This window comes from Dermacentor silvarum, chromosome 7 (genome assembly GCF_013339745.2).
Source record: "Dermacentor silvarum isolate Dsil-2018 chromosome 7, BIME_Dsil_1.4, whole genome shotgun sequence".
NCBI lineage: Eukaryota > Metazoa > Arthropoda > Arachnida > Ixodida > Ixodidae > Dermacentor > Dermacentor silvarum.
The window spans coordinates 167,163,740-167,184,618 of record NC_051160.1 but is presented as its reverse complement, the minus strand read 5'-3'; the positions used below and the strand labels follow the sequence as shown (position 1 = coordinate 167,184,618).

The 20,879-nt window shown below is 44.0% G+C and overlaps 1 pseudogene; it reads right to left on the bottom strand.

Moving 5' to 3' along the window:
- Positions 1-11,352: 11,352 nt before the first annotated feature.
- LOC125947052 (uncharacterized) lies at positions 11,353-19,686 on the bottom strand (annotated as a pseudogene).
- Positions 19,687-20,879: the final 1,193 nt, after the last annotated feature.

Here is a 20,879-nt window from a genome sequence, read left to right as displayed (position 1 = left end):
GCGGGCTCTGGCAGTGATGGTGTGGTACCTGATGCTGAAGCAGAGTCCGAGACCCGCGGCGGAAAAAGTAGCTGGGAACCGGGGTCTACAGCAGGGCAGGCCGTGATGCCATATGTCAAAACCTTGTCGGCAGCGGCGATTTGGTGTTGCTCGCGAGCTTCGTGGGGCTGAAGTCGCAGAATCTCGGCTGGCGTAGATAACCATGTCAAAGTAGGAGAGGTGGTCGCCATGCGCTTCCCACTGTCTTCGGTAGAGCCGACGGCGACACCCGATGAGCCGGTGTCTGCGGCGCACCACTCTGCCTGAGGGCTGCTGCAGGGCACACCTGCCGCTGCGTCAAAGCGGTAGCTCGCAGGAGCGCCATGCGCAGAAATGGGCGGGTCAGACTCAACGCAGGCACAAGGATGCCGGCCGAAAGCAGCTATGAGCGCTGCGCTCCATTCAGGCCAGGACTGCTGCTTGACGCCTTCGTAGGTGTCCCATGCCTTTGCGGCACCGAAAAGTCGTTTGGCTGCAACCAGCCATCTTTTGTGGTCTAGCCAAGCATGCCGATCACCCAAGGCATTGATGGTGCGAACACAAAGGGTGACGTCATCTTCAAAGCCACGAAACGGCGGTATTTTTACGCAAGCCGACTGCTGGAAGTCGCAGGGCCTCGTCTCCGCCAGGTTGCTTGTCCAGCTTCCCGTGGAACTAGGGCCGGTGTCCACGGACAGTGCGGTCGTTGTAGGAGCGACAGCCGGCTCTACCACCAAGGAAGCTGGGACGGCATACCTTGTTGGCTGAGGAGTCGAAGTAGTGCCAGGCATGATAGTCTCACCAAGGGAAGCGTGGACGGCGTTCCCAGGCAGGACGGGTCCATGACGGAGGGGCTGAAGTGCTGTCCCAATGTGAGGTGCAACCGCGAATCCGCTGAGGGATGCGAAGGTGTTCGTCATAACCTCGAGCTGTTGGGTCAGCAGCGAGATGGCTCGCATGGCGTCGGACAAGCTGCCGGCAAAGCCGCCCGTAGAGCCAGGGGCGGAATCCACGTACCCTGAGACGGCGGCAGCGGCCGCAGCACTCGGGTCAGCCGGACCAGTGGCCAAGGGAGCCTGAACGGCATCCGTTGAGCCAGAACTGGTGGCGTATGCGGCACTCACTGCAGCCGGAAGCATGGTCAGGGAAGCGTGAACAGCATCCCTAGCTGGCTGAGATGTCGATGATATCATGGGGCCAGGGATGAAGGGCATAGGAAACGTAGACGGCATTCCCTGGCCGCAGAAGGAACGTACGACGGTGAGGATCCATGTCTAAGGCAGCGTGAACGGCATGCCTTGGCGGATCGGACCTTGACGTAGTCCCAGGCGCGGCATCTATGCGAAGGGAAGCGTTGACGGCGTTGCCCTCGCCGGAAAGACCCTGGACGGCGAGATGCCGGAAGACGCAAGGCCTCCACAGGACGGTGCTTAAGGCTGAAGCCCCTTAAGACTTGGCGTTCGCCGGCTGCGCCATTGTAATGAAGAGAGAGACCTAGAGACAGCACCCGTTCCTGGGCCGGCTGTTCTATTCTCTGCCCGTCGTCTTTGTCTTCTCCAGCCTCCACCTTGCGAGCGCGCGCGGCCAAGTTCACTTCGCCTTCCCAATATATGTATGTATATATATATATATATATATATATATATATATATATTGTTACGTGTGGAAGGACACAGACGAAAGAGGCTATTTACAGGCTATTTACACTGGAGCCAGACAGCCAGGCCCACACTCGCTCGCACCAAGAGCACAGACACACTTCATCGTCTTTCTCGCGGCGGCGCGTCCCTTGAGCATCTTTCGATGATAGCGTAATAATATATATATATATATATATGACCACTTCCCCTCCCCCCAGGAAAATGAAAACTTTCGGCCTATGTATATATATATATACATATGGCCGCTAGCGGTCATATATATATATATGACCGCTTCCCCTCCCCCCGGGAAAATGAAAACTTTCGGCCTATGTATATATATATATATATATATATATATATATATATATATTTATATACCGGGTGTTCAAAATTAAGCTTTACGGAATTTTTAAAAATCGCCCCTTGCAGATAGCATTATTATTGCTGAGCTGGGTTATTTGAAGAGGCGGACAATAGTAGGACGCGAAATTGAAACACATGTGTGTCAATTTCTCGTGCTACTAAAGTCGCCTAATTCAACTAATTAATAAAAATTGACTAATGAACTTTTTAGTTACTTACTTTAGGCACATTTTGCAATTTATGACTTGTAACCGGTGAGTTTGCGTGACGCTTCCACTTGAAATGAATTTCCAGGATGATACCAGTTTCGAGGTATTATTTCCCAATGTGTGGGACGAAATACATGGGCATTCCAGTTACTTTTGTGCTTCCATGTATAAAACAGCATTTTGGTAAAAAAGTAAGTACTATAACAGTGCATTTTTACGGCGAGTTCAATGGCGTAGATTTCCAAACTGGTATCATTCTGGAAGTTAATTCCAAATGGATACGCCTGACAAGCTCACTGGCTACAATTTGTATATGGCAATATATGTCGTAAAGTAATTCATTATGAAGTTAATTAGTGAAGTTTTGTTAATTAGTTTAATATGCGTTTCGATTTCTCATGCTACTAATGACTGCCTCATCAAATAACCCAGCTCAATGATAAGAATTATGCTGCCTGCTACAGGCGATTGCTACATATTCCGTAAAACTTAAAAATGAACACCCTGTGTAGTACTTGGGAATATATAGATATACCTAATTCTACAAAAATGAAAGAATATTCCCAGCTGTTTTGCAGAGAAGGCAGTTATGAAAGAAGTTTGACATTCCTGATATACACTCTTCTCAATCCATACGCCAATCAAATTCAGTTTTAAGACCATTCCACCAGGCAGTCTCCCTTGAGAAACAACCTAATGTTTATGTAGAAAAGAAAAAGGATACAACCACCCTTCGAGTAAAAGCCAGACATCACTCTCAAAATTTGCATACTGGTAAGACCATTGAGCTTAACATGATGAAGTTCCAAAGAAGCTGTGACTTAAGAAGTTCAATCTAACTGATGGTAGAAAATAAACCACTTCTAATGTTGATTTAACTGCTTAATATGTAACTTTAGCAGGTACTTGAACAGAAGATTTGAATTTTTTGTGCAAGTACTGTCTGCCACTTCGAGTAGACCTGATCATGAACTGAAATTGTGCTATCTGCCACAAACAACCAATACATTTTACCGCAATGTTTGGGAATTATCTCAAAACTGGTGTCATCCTGATAATTCGTGGATCCGCCTTGCCAACTCAACGACTAGAATTTGTGAATTGGAATATGGGCCAATAGGTATTTAGTTAAAAACCGAATTAGTGATTTTTCTTATTTATATAGTTGATTATGCATTTCTATTTTTTGCAAGTAATGTCTGCCTCTTCGAGTGGACCAGCTCATTAAATAGAATTGCGCTATGTGACACAGGCAACCTTTAAAAGTGTTGAAAGTGTTGACTGCAACACCCTGTATAGTCAACCATTGTCCTCCCACCATCCGCCCAGTACACCCACCCTTCACCCAGCACACACACCATTCAACCACCACCCAACCAGTACACCCATCATTCATTCACCATTTGCACAGGTCACCCAGTATGTATTCCACCGTCCACCCACCATTGAGACAAGCCACCCAGTAGGTATTCCATCATCTACCGAGCATCTGCCCAGCACCATCTATATCACCCATCGTCCACCCAGCATACCCAGGATGACTTCCATTGTGCCCAGTATGGTTCTCAGCATGCCCAGCACGCTTTCCAGCGTGCCCAGCATAAAATGCATGATGGGCAATCCTGGGATTTTCAATAGGGACGACGCCTCCTTGACGTGAGGGTCAACATAAAGGGCGATTTCACGCGCCGCTGCCGATCAGCGCGCGGGAAGCACCGGCGCGGCGACGGCGAGGAGGAGTGTTACTACTTTCCTGAATAAAGGGGTTTCACATAGAACAAGTTAAGGCTGCAGCACCGCGGCCGTAACGTAATGGGGTTGCGGCGAGTGTGAGCCCAAGATTGAGCGCCGTGCTGGAGGAACTACATGGATTGACGGTAGCAGTGACTTTGCTTCAGGAAGCATACTCACGCTATTTGCAATTTTTGATGTCAACAAACTTGCTCACAAGTATGTGAAATAACGCTGCCTAGCTGGCAGGTAGAGGCAGAACCAAAGAACGTTCATTGCTCAGTGTAACAGGTTTTTAAGTCAACAGAAATCGTCACCTGCCCTATCGGAAAAAACAGCATGGTGGGTGCTGGAAATAATACTGGGTATAATGGAAATCGTGTCGCGCATGATGGAATTCATGGTGAGTATAGTGGGCAGTGCTGGGAGGGCTGTGCCCACTATGGTGGGCAGTGCTGGGAAGCAGCGGGCAGTATGGTGGCCGTAGTGTAAACAATGGTGGGTAACGTTCTACAATGCTGGGAGGCTGTGCCCATCATTTTGGCCATGCTGGAGAGGAATGGGCAATAGATGGGTATAGTGTGAAGGATGATGGGTTGTGCTATACAATGCTGGGATATAGGAGCCAGATACTGGGTAAGAAAGACACAATGGTGGGCATGCTTACTTTAAATAGCGATGGCCGTAATGGGTGACACTCGAAAGCAGCGAGCAATACAGTGGGCACAAAAACTCATAGCATATACAGGGACAGAGTTACTAATTTTTGATACACGGAGTTACAGTTTTAAATGCCAATTTAAGCACAATTAACGGAAAGGAAAGCCCACAGTAGCATTTCTGATATGCTGGAATGAAGGTTTCATTCTGTTGTGAATAATCGTGAAACCATGCTATTGCACTATTATACATATTTATATGTTACGACTAAAATATTTCTTTTACGAGTGGAAATAAAACTGAACAAGTTCAAATTTTTATGGATGTAGAATGATGTTCAGCCTAAGCTTTGTGTCAATCGGCAGTATTACGTGGTACAGCTACGATATAACGTATCTGTGTGTCCATGCATGCCTTTTGATCTGCCCCTAACAATCGCACTTCGATTCGGCAACATCCTTGTTGACTTCATTAAGAAGGGGTCAGTTCCAACTCTGGTGTAGTCACAGCATTTAAATAATGCTGCTAAATATGTAATGCTATGAACATCTACAATTGGGAAATCCGGACATCAGGCACACCAATCTGCACAACAGGTGACTGAGTATATAGATGCTAAGTCTCCCAATCACAAAATAAATTATCAATAGTGTTCTGTATAAGTACTGTTACAAGGGGATGCATTGTCTTCTACTTATTAAAGCTGTAAATTGTGCTATCGTAGACGTTGGCATTAAATAGACCAACCACCAATTTTGGTCGTACTCATCTTTTTAATTGCAATAGTTCAGGCTTAAGTTACTGGTCAAGGATCTCCAATACTGCAGAAGTGACAAGAACATTGAACATTCTTAAGAATTTTTCAGTGTGCAGTCACAACCGTGTTTCTTTCCTATGCTGGAAACAGTGATAGGTAAACACCATGGCAATTTAAACCAGCACATATGGGAAGCTGACTAGCGTGGCCTTAGCCATAAGAAATAATATTGTTTATCGAGTCAATGTTATACAGTTCGTGCTCCTTGAACTGCTCAACTATTTCTGAAATGACAACAATGTGTCTTCATGGTTTCCTGTCCACTGCTTTGGTCACATACAAGTCAAGCCAAGCCATATGTGTACTTTGTAACAAAAATAATTAGGTGTTCAAATCCAAAATGATGCTTTTACTACAGCTGTACTTTGACAAGTGATGCACAGTTCAGCATATTGCCATTCAGAAGTATATTGTCTCTTGAAAACCTTAGCGATCTGGAGCAAAGAATTTCAGCTTCAATGCACAATGAGAACTTGAATCCGTACGAAACTGCAATATAGTGTAATGCGTATCTAAACGCAAAGAGGGATGCCAGTTTTACCCTTGTATTTGCTGCCACATAAGCAGCACAGCTTGTAAGCATGAAGTTTTTTATACCACAGTATGCATGGAATAAAACACGAACACCTATAAAATATAAGGAATGCGCTTTAAAATAATATGCTGGCTTTTGCAGTCACATTGTAGGAATCCAGCCCTAGTACTGTTTCACAGTAATGTGCCACAAAATCCAATTTCTCACTACCTTTCTTCACAATCTAAACTTAGTAATTTCTATATAAGCCACGAACAATGTGTTCGATTCCATCTCAAGAAATAATAATGTTTTCATTTCCACCAAAATTTCATTTTAGGTTCGGTGCACTTGTCAAACTTATTTGTAGCATTTTTTGTCAAAAAGTGCAGTAACTAAAACCACTGTTGACCCATATTAGAACAAAATAGTGTGCCATTTGTTGGTCATGGCAGCCGGTTGATAAGTAAAAAAAACATTTTGCTTCAAAATGGGTTACTTGAGGACACATTTACCGCTAAAAAGACAAAGCACAGATGGAAAAACAAGACAACACCATGATCCCGTCTATTCTACATCTTTGTAGTGGTGTATACATGTCCTTCAGTAAACACCAACTAGGCCAAGATCAAGTTCAAAAAGTTTGATCTTCACAGCATTGTTTATTCAACATCTCATACAGAATATAATACATATAACAAATAAAACATTCTTTTCAGCTTAGGCAGCATACAATGTTCCAAAACTTGAGCTGTTTTAGAACTTAATGCTATAATGCAATAACAAAAAATACAGCAGATAAACAGAGAAACAGGTTAGCAAATCATGTGCTTTACAGTGGGCAAACAGGAAAACACGTAAGAATACCTTAGGTGAATTTAAAGGTACTGATGTTCATTCACTGAAAGTACTAATATATTGTCACTGTTGAGAATCGACAAAATATCTCAATCAGAAAAGTAGAGGTGCATGCTGAAGAAGTTAACAGCAGAATATAAATCGCTACAACACTGCGCCTGTACATTTTGGATGCACTGTCAAAAGACACAAAAGAACCAGAGCAGATTTCTAGTTTTCTGGTAGTGCACAGTAAAGCAGCAAGCAGCAGTTGCAAGCCATTGGTCTCATTGACAGGCCTGTTATGTTGCCTGTAAGCTAAAATGCTTGTAAGCTGAATCTTTACAGGAAGCGTAGATTGAGCTTACTATTCAGAACTCACTCCCTTGACAAGTCTCTAGACGCAACCTGTGGCACTTGCGACACGAATGAGCTAGCGTTAGCACGCTATCTGCTAAGGAGATGCCCTGCCCTCTCTCCTAGCTGCAAAAGACCTGCCTTGCTCGGCTACAGAGCTTAGTTCTTAAGCTAAATGACTATCCGTCCAAGAAGTACCCCTGCCCGCCATATACGACAGCTTGATCCTGTGGCAACGAGCGCCCACATAGACTGGTAAAATCGTGGGCTCTTGCGGGAGAGGAACAACCGACACCCGATCTCTTAGCGTAGCATTTTTTAATCTTTTTGGGAACACTAGCCCGTGCTGGAGCGTGGCAGCACGGGCTAGTGCTGGCACGCTCCATAATCCGTACGAGCATGGACCCTTTCTGCACTATCACCAGAATCGGCCCACTTTTCAGCATGACATCACCACCAGCACCACCACCTCCGAAACTTGTGAGCCTATAAAGCTTCGCTTAAAAATTATTGCATGTAGTACTCCCTCTACTCTCGAGCATGGATAAGAAATGACACAAGAGCATAAAAACAGGCCCAGAACACAAGCTATATACAATGAAGGCAAATGAAAGGCAGATAGGACAGGTTGAACAAAATGTAACAAAACCACTTTTGTTAACATGTATGAAATAAAGCTGCCTCTTGTTTACAAGTAAAAGGAATTTTTGTTTTTGCATGTTAATCAAATAGTCATCATCATCAGCATACTGTGTATTTCCACTGCAGGATGAAGGCCTCTAAAAAAAGTTAAATTACAGGGTTTTGCGCACCAAATCCACCACTTGATTATGAGGCACGCATAGTGCGGGACTTCGGATTAATTTCGATCACCTGGGGTTCTTTAACGTGCACGTAAATCGAAATATACAGGTGTTTTTCGGCCTCTCCCTGTGATCTCCAATTACCCATGTTGCGTTAGCCAAATTTAACTGGCACCTGTAAATTTCTCAATTTAATTAGCCCACCTAATCTTCTGCCATCCTCGACTGCAATTCGCTTCCTTTGGCGCCCATTCTGTAACTCCAATGATCCACTGGTTATCTGCCCTAGGCACCACATGACCTGCCAACCTCTATTTTTTTCTCTGTCATTTAGAATATTTGTTACAGCCGTTTACTTTCTGGCCCAGACCATTTCTTTCCTTAATTTGCAGTTACACCTCAAATAATATATATAGCTCAAATAGCCCATTGAAAGTGTCACCTATCACAAGAAGCACATACTTTGATAGGAGCTTTGTAATGCTTCCACATTACGTAAATGCAATGCACATTTACAGAGAACACCTAATTAGCATTCCCACCTTGATTATCCTTCTGTCCATTCCTACATTTGTAAATGAGGTCACTATTCTTGGTCAGTTGCCTCTACATTGCCCTCTCAGCAACCCAGCCTTCCCTCAGGGTCCTAGTGCTTAAAGATTTGTGCATTTTTTATTGCCACCTCTTAGGCAGACCGCAGTCCTTGCCAATATCAGAGCTCTCATATTGATATTTATTTAGGTGCAAAAAGGGCAAAGAGAACAAGGTACACACAGATACAAATGTCCATGTGTTTGTTGTTCCATCCCCATTTTACACTGAAAGTTCGACCTAAGATCAGCTAGCCCAGCTTGCAGTTTCTAAAAAGCAGCTACCATTTTTCAATTCCTGGCCAAACCATCAAAGCCATCCGTTTTGACATCTCTCAATGTCAATGACTTGCTCAATTGTAATTATTCTAAAACCATAAAAACCTCACGTCCATTTCTCATTCCAACCATATTTCTTCAGAATGCTTGACTTCTTATTCAGGATTTGTTCGGTTCCGTATGGCATTGCCAATCAGACGTGTTGTTCTTTCTACTTGTCTTATAATGCGTTAAGAGAACTCTTAAATTTCCTAAATTTTTTTCATTCTGCCTGCATCATGATGGTTACTTTAACCACGCTGCTTTTTCCAACACAATTGTTTAAAGCTACTAGAGATGAGGCCTACAGACTGAGCTTTCAATACATCTAATGCGTCATAGCCACATTTTCTGATAAAGTACAAGGAATGCTGAAGCTGTACTGGCATGAATAAAAATCATGTTTTCTCCATGTGTGCACTGTTCCGTACAATGTTCTAGCAGCTTAGAGGCACTATCCAACCACTTGTTTTAGCCGTCTTGTCACCTGCCACTTAAAGTATGCTGTGTTTATGACGAGACCCAAAAGTAATTGGAGTTGCTTTTTTTTCATTAAAACAGTTTGTCAAGCATTACCAAATATTAATTACCTGCAAAGAACTTAGGCTGAGACAATACATTCCTCCCAGTGTTTTAAACATGTTCAAAACTGCTCTCGAACCTTTGAAATCAAGTTTCCCTCAGTGCTTCATTCATTTTCCTCGTTACCTCCTCTATATTCTAAAGAGGCTTTCTTGTAACTCTTTCCGTGCCAAGGACAAGTCTCATTTGTCAAGATATTTCCTTTTGTATAACGATTGTCACAGACAAATGAAGTGTAATCAATTTGGTATGAATGCAGATACACTAGATGGTGCCAGATTCAAAAATACTAATGTTTTCTTGAGCATTGCTGGTAGGAACAAGCAGAAATCTGGTTCCTCTGGATTTTTAAAGTGGTCGCACAGAGTTGTGCAGTTACAGTGAAGAACTGAACCTTTTTCATTGCTGGAATCGTGTTGTTGGATCTTTGTTCCGTTCAACTAAACAATTAGATCTGCCAAGCTCTAGTATGTCATGTGTGGAGCTTTATCAAAGTAGTGCTGATCATAGTGAGAAATAGCTTGAACCATTGGCAGCCTGCCTTGCATCGACACGGCTCGACGGAAACGCATTGTAGCCTGTGCCTGAGCAAATGACATTCCTCACAATGCTCGGTAGCACATGGAGAACAAGAAAAGCACAGCTTGGCTTCTATACCAAAAAATAAGAAGCTTCAATTGGTTTTTTTAGTAGTCATGCATCGCTATACTCAAAAACAGGAATAAATTTGAAGTAATTGGCAACTGAAAATAGCAAATGGACTGGTGATATTTCAATAACGATAGCTCTTAACAATGAACGAGTCATTAAAAATTTAGTGATTAACAGAAAAAAATTGACATGAAAAAAAGTTACGCCCTGGCTTTAGCCTTGGAAATTACTTCCCGGGGGCAAGATTCAAGGAGCAGGTATGTTGTACGGTTGTCATCCCACATTTTGTCAAAAAGTGCCACATGCTCTGTGGGCGAGGGTATTGCTGTGGTGCACAAGCCCACTGCACATTCCCACAATAAGGCATTTCCTCCTAACCACATCACATAATTACTTATGTAAATATGCTAGTTGACTGCCCGGACTTACAGTACACATTTAAAATTAGCAAGCCTTTTGATGTCGAAAAAATTCTCAGGACAGGAATGAACTAAACTAAGCACACAGATGTTATGTCCACCACAGCAAAACTGATGCAGTCAATAGAGTCTTATAAGAAAGCAATGCAGTGAGCAGACTTGACTTTGCACAAGGTCACTGCTTGCCTTCGGAAACAGTGTAGTATGTGTATCTAGTGACGTACATCAGTTTTAACGCCCCTCTCCCACCTGAATGAAAAATTCTTACTTTATGGGCCCCCTCTCATTATGCATTTACAACCAAATTTAATCTCTTTCAATTTTGTTTGGCAAGTCACAAATGAATGTTTTTTCTTCATTTGTGAAATTTATGTACATACAGGTGTCGGCCACCTCCTCTGGAAACAATAAATCTAAATCACTGTCTGGTGACAAGAAGCATTCCTTAATGTGAGGAGGCACTGCAGTTGTATCAGCAATAATTAGTGGCCTGCAGAAGAGAGCACAAATGTCTGCCTCTTTTACAAAGAGTATCTTTTCAATGCATTTGTAGCAGCTGCTGTTTGTTCTGATGAACCTTGTGTCCGACTTAGATGCCCTTTGGTAAGCAGTGCTGTGAAAGACTTGTTTGTTCATCACAAAACGCTCATACTCCACAGCCCTCGTTATGGATATCCCACAGGAATGGCGAAGTTTGTCCTGTTCATCAGCACTGAGGACTCTATCTTTTCCCCTCCCCAACAAAGTCAAATTGCAAACATTCAACGCCTTTTTTATGGGTGGGTAACCAATGAACTCATTGTAGAGCTCTCTTTCTGAAGGAGACAACAGGACACTTTCTATCAGCTGATTCAGCTTTTGTGCCATGATGACTCGTTCAGTTATCTGCCATGGCAGCCCGTTTGCAGCTGACACTAGGCGCACAATGCTGCCATTCCCCCCTCGAACACAAACGCTGAATGTGCCCAAAGTGGTCCAAGTGAGCGAGCACAGTTTGCCAAGTGTTGCAGGGCCTGGACATTGAACGTCATGAATGCTGTGCCGTATAACGTCTCGCAGCGGCAAACAAAATTGCTCAAGAGGGCCTCTGAAAAAGAAAGCATTGCCTCAAGATGTTGCAAGTGTTTAACAGTACTTCAAAAGAACTTTAACACTGCAAAAATTATTTCAGTTAGTTAAGTTCTGTAAACATTACACAACATAATTTCCAATTAAAAGGTTTTCACAACCACGAGCTGCACTGTAGGCTATGAGAAATACCAAATGTTGGACACACTAGATTAATTGTGACCACCCAGGGGTGTTTATTATGCATATACAGTTAAACCTGGATGTAAGAAATACCAGGATTTAAAAAAAAATTTCATTTCCCAACCCCGCTACCCCCCATAGAAGCCCATGTATTTCTGACCTCGACGTAACAAAGGCATTGTGGCAACTGACCTTGATGTAACAAATTTTCTACGCTCATCATTTATGATCGTGAGCAGTAGCTCTGCCGAAAATTTGGGCAAATAATGCTTAACGTTTGTAACTGATGAATAAGGCAAGCGGCCAATCCCAAGAGGAACGCATGCGATCGCCGCGAGCCAGAGCAATAGAGTCAGTGTGCCGCGATGATGATGAAAGTCGCTAGCTCCCTTAGTGCCGCTCTGCCACAAGCGGAGAGCCTCTGCATTTTTCGCTTATGCATCGTGACACCAGGTGTCACTACCGTGCCTTCTTGTGTTTCAGTATTTTTTTAGGCTTAAGCGTGTTGGCGTGGCACCGAAGTCGGTTTTTCATTGTATGGTGTAGGGTTTATTACAATGGGGGAGTGGGTCCAGCGGACGCCTTAGCAAGCACTGAGGGTGAAGCAAAAAAGGTGGAAAATGTGGCGGCACTGCCATCGCTTCACTGAATCTCCGGCCAACAAATGTTGGCTCCGGCTGTTTCGGCTGCGCTCATTGGCTGAGGCGAGCTTGCGGGCTGAGTAGCTGTTGTCTGCTCAACGCACCGTCGTTGTTGCGTCGTTTGCGTTCTTTCCGCCACTCTTTTTCCATTTGATTTACAATAGGTCGGTGGGGAATAAATTCAGTGTTACCGCCACCGAGTATCCGCCTGTCAAAGCTCCATGCAGCTGCGGTAGGGTCTCTAATGCGACAACCGTCTGGCCGGTGAGCGGGGCCGCTCATTCGGGAGAAAGCGACGGTGGCGCCACCTGGATTTTCAATAAAAAATGTCTCAGCGCAGAGCCCTCATTGGACCCACTCCCCCAATCTAGTACGCTGTAGTATGGTGGCACAGTGGCAGGTTTGTGAACGTGAGAACGGACGCGACGCGAGTGTTAACTTCAGCAGTGTGTCGCACATGTCTCACGGTGTTTGTTCACTTCGACAATGAGTTCGGCGAGGAAGCGCAAAGTTTTGTCTTTTGAGGACAAGCTTTTAATAGTGATTGCGGTCACCGTTGTTTCAACATACCAGCCTGCACCCTGTCGACTATCTTGAATGCGAAAGATAGCATTCGCAGTGCAGTGGAGTCAGGTACCAGTTCAAACAAAAAAGGATGAACTTGTCGACTTACGCCGAAATGGACAAAGCCGTGTTTATGTGGTTTTTGGACACACGGACTCAGAACGTGCCCATAAAAGGCGCGATCTTGCTGCAAAAAGTGAAGAATTTTGCATGCATACTGGGCCACGAGGACTTCAAAGCAAGCAACGGCTGGTTGCAAGGATTTAAGAGCCGAAATGGAGTCGTCGGGAAAATCATTAGCGGCGAGTCTGCCTCTGCCAACAGCAATGCTTCTGCATCATGGGTGGCCAAAGAAGCTGCTTGGCGTTTTGAGTCACTGCGAGGCGGCTGACGTCTACAACGCTGATGAGACGGCTGTTTTATCAGATGTTGACAAATCATACGCTGGCACTTAAAGAAGAAGACTGCCGCGGGGGCAAGCAAAGCAAACTCCGCGTGATGGTTTTGCTTTGCGCCAACAGCGATGGCAGTGACAAAGGAATCCCGTTAGTTATCTGGAAAAGTTCCCAGCCCAGATGCTTTAAGGGAACGAAGCGAATGCCAGTTAAATATGTGGCCAATTCAAAAGCGTGGATGTCGCGGGCTATCTTTCCCTACTGGTTGAAAGGGTTTAACGAAGACGTCAAGCATCAAGGCCGGCAAATCTGCTTGCTGCTTGACAACTGCTCCTCGCATCACGTCGATGGCCTTCAGCTGTTAAACATCGAGTTGATATTTTGTCCTCTCAATTACACATCCTTGATACAGCCATTGGACAAAGGAATTATCAACCACTTCAAATGCTGCTACTGCCATCGGGTGATGGATAAAATTATGCTGAACATCCATTTTGAATGGCAAACGAAGATAAACATATACCAAGCAATCGAGATGCTTGCCGCATCGTGGCAGGAAGTTGGAGCGCAGACGGTGTCGAATTGCTTCACCAAGGCCCAAATAGAGGTAGTTCAAGCTGGATCCTGCGACGACAAAGAGGAGCCCGAAAACACACCTGATGTCCCCAAAGTGTGGGATGCGCTACGTGCGAATGGTGGTGTGCTCACGACGTTGAACTTGATGTATTTTTGTATGCTGACAATGGCGCTGTATGTACTGAAGAAATGTAAGATGCGGCGCTTGTTGAAACCATGCAAGATTGCAGTGATAAGGAAGGTGCATCAGAGGCAGATCTGCTGTTTGCCGTGCCTGCCGCGAGAGAGGTGATGGGCGCGTTGGACCTCTTGCGTCGTTCCATCGGCGCGCACGATGATGAAGCCGCATTGCATGATTTAGCTTGTTTGGAACGCCGCTTGATGTCATCAATATATCAGTCATCAAGTGATATCAGCCTCGTTTTGTGTTGTTTTTGCATGCTAATTTCCGGTTTTTGACGTGAAACTGCATGTAACAAAACCCTGTATATAACGAAATACTTCGGACTTTCTTCAATTTCGTTACATCCAGATTTAACTGTATATCTAAGCACATAGGCACACTATAAAATTGCAGTGCTTCGGAATTCAATGCAGCATTTACTAATTACATGGTAAAACGAAAACTACCTGCTCTGTGAATGTCACGGGCATCCAATTCTTCCTGAAGGAGGATGTGGATGCCTTCTGAGAGCCGAGACAGGTGCTTCCAATACTCGGGGTGCAGGATACCATCAAGGCAAGGGAGTGCATAAAACAATATCCAGTGCCTCCATTCCGATGCCTTCCAGTGGCCGCGATCTTTGAGTGGGCGTGGCAGCCTGGTCACGCAGTGTGGGGGCTTTATGGCAAGTAGCCGTGACTCTATCTTTGCAGCAACTGAAGGTGCACCTGCAAACAGAAATAATGTAGAGTTAGTCACATATAATAAAAAATTATTAAAAACACACTATTTCTCAATAAAAACAAGCAACTACATTGCCGTCTTCATGCTTGCCTCTACATAGTGACTAAACATCATGCATACACCTGATGCATTTCATACAAATTGCATTCACCACAAGCTATGCAGCCACAAAGTGTGCTTCAGTAAAAAGCGATCGTTTCACAGTTACAGTTGAAAGTACCTGAAATCATGGTATTTACATGACTATGACAATGGCTCATCGCATTGCATTTCCAACAAATCGCACACATGTTGTAAATGGTGGAAATGTCATTCTAGCACAGGAAAACTAAGTGGGAAAACTAGTGGAAATCCAACTAGCCCAACATCAAACTTTGCAGTAAACAGTGTTAATGCACAAGGAATTGAATGCAGCACCGACATTGCTCTGCGTTGTGAATAGTAGCTGTGACGGTGAAGTAAATTTACTCAACTAAGTTCCGTTCAACAGAAAGGTGGCAGATTGGGCTAGTTGGCAGTCAAATAATTTTGTTGCAAGAGCATATGGTGCGACACCAAAACAAATAAGACAAAGAGACGGACGGGTCAGGTCAGGATCAACATTGGCTCAAACTTCATATGCACACCTTGACAGAACTGAAGCTTGTGCATTCCAAGTTCGAAGGCATGTTTAGACTAATTTTGAGCCTGATTATAACTATATATACAAGCAAAGGCACTGCAGATATCACATTGTCAGTTCAATGGCCAATCGTGAGGGGTTCGGTCGAGTGATCATGGTCGACACACTGACTTTGTAGGTGCCGTCGACAAGAAGGCCAGTCACACTATGACAACTCGTGCCTGTTTGCTTGCGGTCACTGTCGGCCTATTAAGATAAAATGGTCTGAGCGACACGCTGTGCTGAATAGTTGGCCAATCGCTGGCGTCGCAGTGCCTTGTCAATCCCTTCTCGACCCAGTCTTACCGCACCTTAAACGAGTATGTGAAATCAGGCACGCACTCCCACCACCAGCAAGAGAGAGCCAATGCTGCAAGAAGAGTGTAAGTGTCCCAAGTGTAACGCAGGGGTTTATCAATAAATTTGCTAGCCATCAAGGCAAGGTGGCAACTACATGGTTCACGGTGCAGTTGGGACGAACCCCTGGCCGAGTAGAGTTGCAGTCTTACACTGCACACATCTTCGGCACAGCACTGACGTAGACCTATATACCAGTGGAGTTACAACGCGGTATATGGCACGAGTTTTTGCAGTGCGCATCTGTGCGCATCTTTTGGGGGGGGGCGACTTTCCCCCAAAATCAGACTACACAGCTGCGCGCACATCCCTTCCAAAACGTTTTGCGATTAATCTGCTAGGGCAGGGCACATGTGCCATCGTGCCGTGAAAAAGATGCGATTGTCTAAAAGACTCACATAATTTTAGAAAAAGTCACCATGTCCTTATGTACCTTCGAGGTTATACTCAGCACTTTGCCACAGAAAAACACCCTCTAGAAAATCAATTTTTGATCCCCTTAAGTGCATGAACAGTATTTTTTTATGACTACATACAGAAGGATGTGCTGGGGCGGTGTTCTGTAAGAGTCTACTTAGTGGACTGTCCATTTCGGCTGTCACTCATTGGCGGCTACTTGACGTGCAGGAAGGTGCCAGCCAGTCTCCCTTTCTTCCTGCACATGAAGCAGCAGCCAATCAGCGACAGCCGAATGGACAGTCCACTAAGTAGACTCTTACAGAATACCTGCCCTTGATGTCTAACTGGGACCTCAACCTGAGTATATAAGAAGCAGTGACTGTTGTTGCAGTCAGATTTTTGTGTTGTATACTGGACATACAATCCAATTTTGAGGACTGCTATTCTGCTATCCTCAAATAGCAAGTCATTCTACACTCTAAGCTATGTGGCAAGATATCCAAATGACATGTGAATGATCAAGCAACACCCGAAATAAACTGCATATAACTTCAAATTGCTACATTACCAACATAGAAGCGCTGGTTGCAGTTTGTAGACGAAAGGATCGTCTCAGTCAGTGTTTGGTGACACCTTGAAGTACACAGTGCATGTACTCCACACTTTGACCATTCACGAGATCAAAACCTAGAATGAAAGCATGCTTTCTGTGAGTCAACACAGTTCACAGTAGTGTGTTTAAAATAGCAAATTGTGCCAAAAACAAGAGAATAAAAGCTCAGAAAATTACTTGCAGGTATTGCATTCATCCAACCAACCAACCAACTGCTAGCATAAATACAAGCACTTGTTTAAAACGGTGAAAGTTGGCCAGGTTGGTTTTGATTCATTGTGAAGCAGCACCAACTTTTGAGTAAAATTTGAGTAAGATTTTTCCTATTCACTGTGAATTCACACCACAAGGGATAATAGTCAGAAAGGAAAGAGCGCTGTTTTTCTCTTCTATCTGCTATCTTTAGTGGGAAAACTTTTCATTTTGCTATGAAATTGAAAATCGTCCAAAATATTCTAAAATTAGGAGCACTACACAGTGCTCATGCCACCGAGGTGCTATCTAGTTCAACTGCAATGTTGTTTCCAGTATATGCTAGAAACAAACACTTGACTAAAAGCAGCCATAAACAGCTTGACTGGCCCAGAAGGCACTGTACATAACAGCGCAAGAACACTTTGCACTCTTGAAGGGCACATAATCAAGAATATTAACAATGTAATTGAAAGCATACTAAACAATGACAAAAAGAAATGTAAAAAGAGAAATTTTCAACACTGTCATAGGGCACACCAGTGACAAGATAACCAACATGCAATATTCTGAAAGGGTCTGAACTTGAGCTTGTTGTTTGGCTTCATTATGGGGAAACAGCGCGAAGAAACGGACACCATTTAGCCTGTCCATCTTTCTTGTCTCTGCTTTTTTTTGTGTGTGCTGTTTCTTCGCAATGCAATCTTCACAATTACATAACGCAACAACTGCTTACTAACAATATGAGAAACACATTAGACCTTTTTCACTCGCATAAAACCCACAAAAACATGCAACTGCACCAGAGGACCACCATTTTGTAAAAGCAAAACTAAGCAACACAGACACCTAAAGTAACCATTTCTTACACTATTTCATTTTGCCAGAATTAGCGGCCAATGACAATTATGCATGTGTCAATGACAGCTTATATAAAGATAATGCAAGCAACATATCCTACTTTTGCTAACTTGTACATCCTCAGCCTAAGCATAAATACTGTAAAATTACAAGCAAGCGCCCCTACACGTGCAAGTGTTCACTGCCACTTTTCCAGCGACTTACAATTGATGCCAACTACCGAGGAATGCCTCCTTCCTTTCTCCCCCCTGTTCACTACTTCACGGGCTTCAGGCTCTCCTTTATTAAATGTAATTTTTTATGAAATCACACAAAACAGTGTAATTTAATGAGTATGAGAAATATATTGTTTATCTACATGTCTGTTGATGCCTGAAGTGTCCCCACCAAAGCCACGCATCTTTTCATAGCTTTTTATAGCCATCAATTACGTCAGATGCATCAGTTGTAAGAGGTCTCGGATGCCAATGTAGATTTGGTGTGCAGCGCTTTGGCTAGTGGCCTGTACTTGATGTGACAGCCACGCTGCATGCACTTCTGTACAGTCAGTGTCAAAATAGATAGGTTGAGGCTGTGGAGTGGCATCAGCAAACCAGGTGAATTGTGAACCACTACTGGTGCTGTACAGTCTGAAGATTGCGTGCCCCTACAGCCCGAGTGCAAGGAACCCAATTTTTGGGTCCAACCCAAAGGAGTTATCCGATAGATTTGGGAGCAATGACGCAGAATAAAGACAATAATTTCATGGTAAACAAAGATTCAGTAAATGAAAGGCTAGCTGCGTTTTGTCAGAATTGTTTCACTACTTCTTGAATTTTGGTCCACGACCAAGCGAATTTAGGGTGCTGGTGCAGTTTACCATTAATTAGTGCAGTAAGTGTAATTAAGCACCTGTAAGAAAACAGATGTATCTGCAACAGACTCAATTTCATAATAACATTCACTAGAAAACTGCTGCCACAAAGCATGCCCATAGCAGAAGTCCTTAGCAGGCTGAATTGCAACAATGGTACAAAGTATTTTGCGTATGCAGCATGACAAACTTACCCCTCGAGATTAATAGCCAGGGAAGTGAGAACAAAAGATTAACATTGGAATGGGGTAGAGCAAATGCTCTACACTCTCCCAAATACCCACTAAATTTCACTGCAAAGTCTCCATTGGCATAGTTCTCAGCATTCGTCTTAATGTTGCCTTGAACTTGAGTACAGTGTGAAAGCGTCAAGGATTGCCGTAACCATGGTGCTGACAGGGCCCTGGTGCATGTGTTCTGAATGTGGTGAAATCAGCCTATTTGATAAAAAATAATAGTAGCCACTGTGGTCTACTCACACATCTAGTTTGAAGGACAGCTCTTTTGACACCAGTCAAGAATGTCAAAAGCAGTACCATGTTCCTTGGAAACCCACAAACAAATAGCAAAATTAACGCTGGGCATTTTTTAATGGCCAAATCCGGACGTAACAGATTGGCTTTTATAGCTTACACAAAGAACACAATCACCGATCAAGAAATTTGATTCCAATTAAGATTCAAGTTCAATCAGAAGTGCTCTGTGTAGCACCGTATCAGTTTAAGCAATCAGTTAAGCAAATTGACAGGGAAACAATTAACATTGTTACCTTCCAAGTTGATTGAATGCTGACGGCCCTTTCACACCATTGATGACAATCTTTGTAATGAAGTGCCATCTTCATATCTCTCTTGAGTAGGTCAGAAGTCCGTGCCTCAACTGGCTGCTCTGTGACATATCTCATGCTCCCTAAAGCAAATAAGAAATATGAAAATTGTACAAAACACTGCAGTGTGTGACTTTTCCAACATGCATAACTGTCTTGCACACATTAGGTCCTGGAGAAGAGTGAAGCAAGTAACGAACTACTCACCTTCCACATGCTCACCCCTTATAAGGCACCAAGGGCACCCAAAATAGCCATTGAAGGGCACCATGTTTGCACAGCTGCCTTGCAGGCGATCCACAGAACAGCAAAGTACGAAAGGTCTAGATGTATGCACTTTGTTCTGGTAAGTCCATCTCACTGGTTCGTGCTGTTCACTTCTTGCACGAACTTGTTGAGGAAGAGTTGCATGTTTGGATGTGACTTGCCAAACCAAAGTCCTGCAAGTACCGGGTGCTTTGAAGCGCAAATGCTGTGGCAGTTCATTAACAATGAACTGAAGAGGCCACACGGATGTTTTGACGACTTGAAGACCGGGCTTCCATCAGTGTTTATGGTCAGTGTCAAGTCATCATCTGCAAGTTTTCTTGCCTTCTTCAGTTTAGCATAGCACCGAGCATTTGTGATTATCACTTATTTTCGATACCAGCAATTGTGCTTTTACCAAACTCGACTCTAACTCAGATTTTGTTTTTTCTATCAAAAGCTGAGCTGTTTGTGAAAGTCAAGGATGATAAAAATGAGCCTTTTTCTTTCAAGGCCTTAAGCCTTTCAATGCGCTCGCAAATTGGGCACTCTGCCATTTTGCCTTGTGGCGTCATTACTGCACTGCATGTATCACATACATAATGTATTGTAGCACCTCTTCTGCTTCTTTACTCCACAGCTTGCGAAACATGTACTCACTGCGCGGCAATACATTGGCACCAAACAGAAAGTTAATAAGCTTGAAAGATCACCTAGTGCCGTCCAAGTGAGACAGTGGGCAATGGCATATGACATAACGGCCGCAATTGCGCCCGCTTTCGTGACTTGTGAGCCTGGCAAGGTTTCCTGGCTAAAGCCAGAAAACTGGCGATTGTCTCCGTCCTCAGACTGGTGCCTCCTCAAGACCCGTCGCTCTCTTCATCACTATCTTCAGAGCTCCCTTGCTCGTCGTCAATTCGCGGTGCGCGCTACTGCTGTACGTAGAACTGCACGGAGTAGTGCCCGCACTGCCATTGGCACCGTCGTCGTTCGTTGCCGTCGTCGTCACTGTGTGCAACACACGG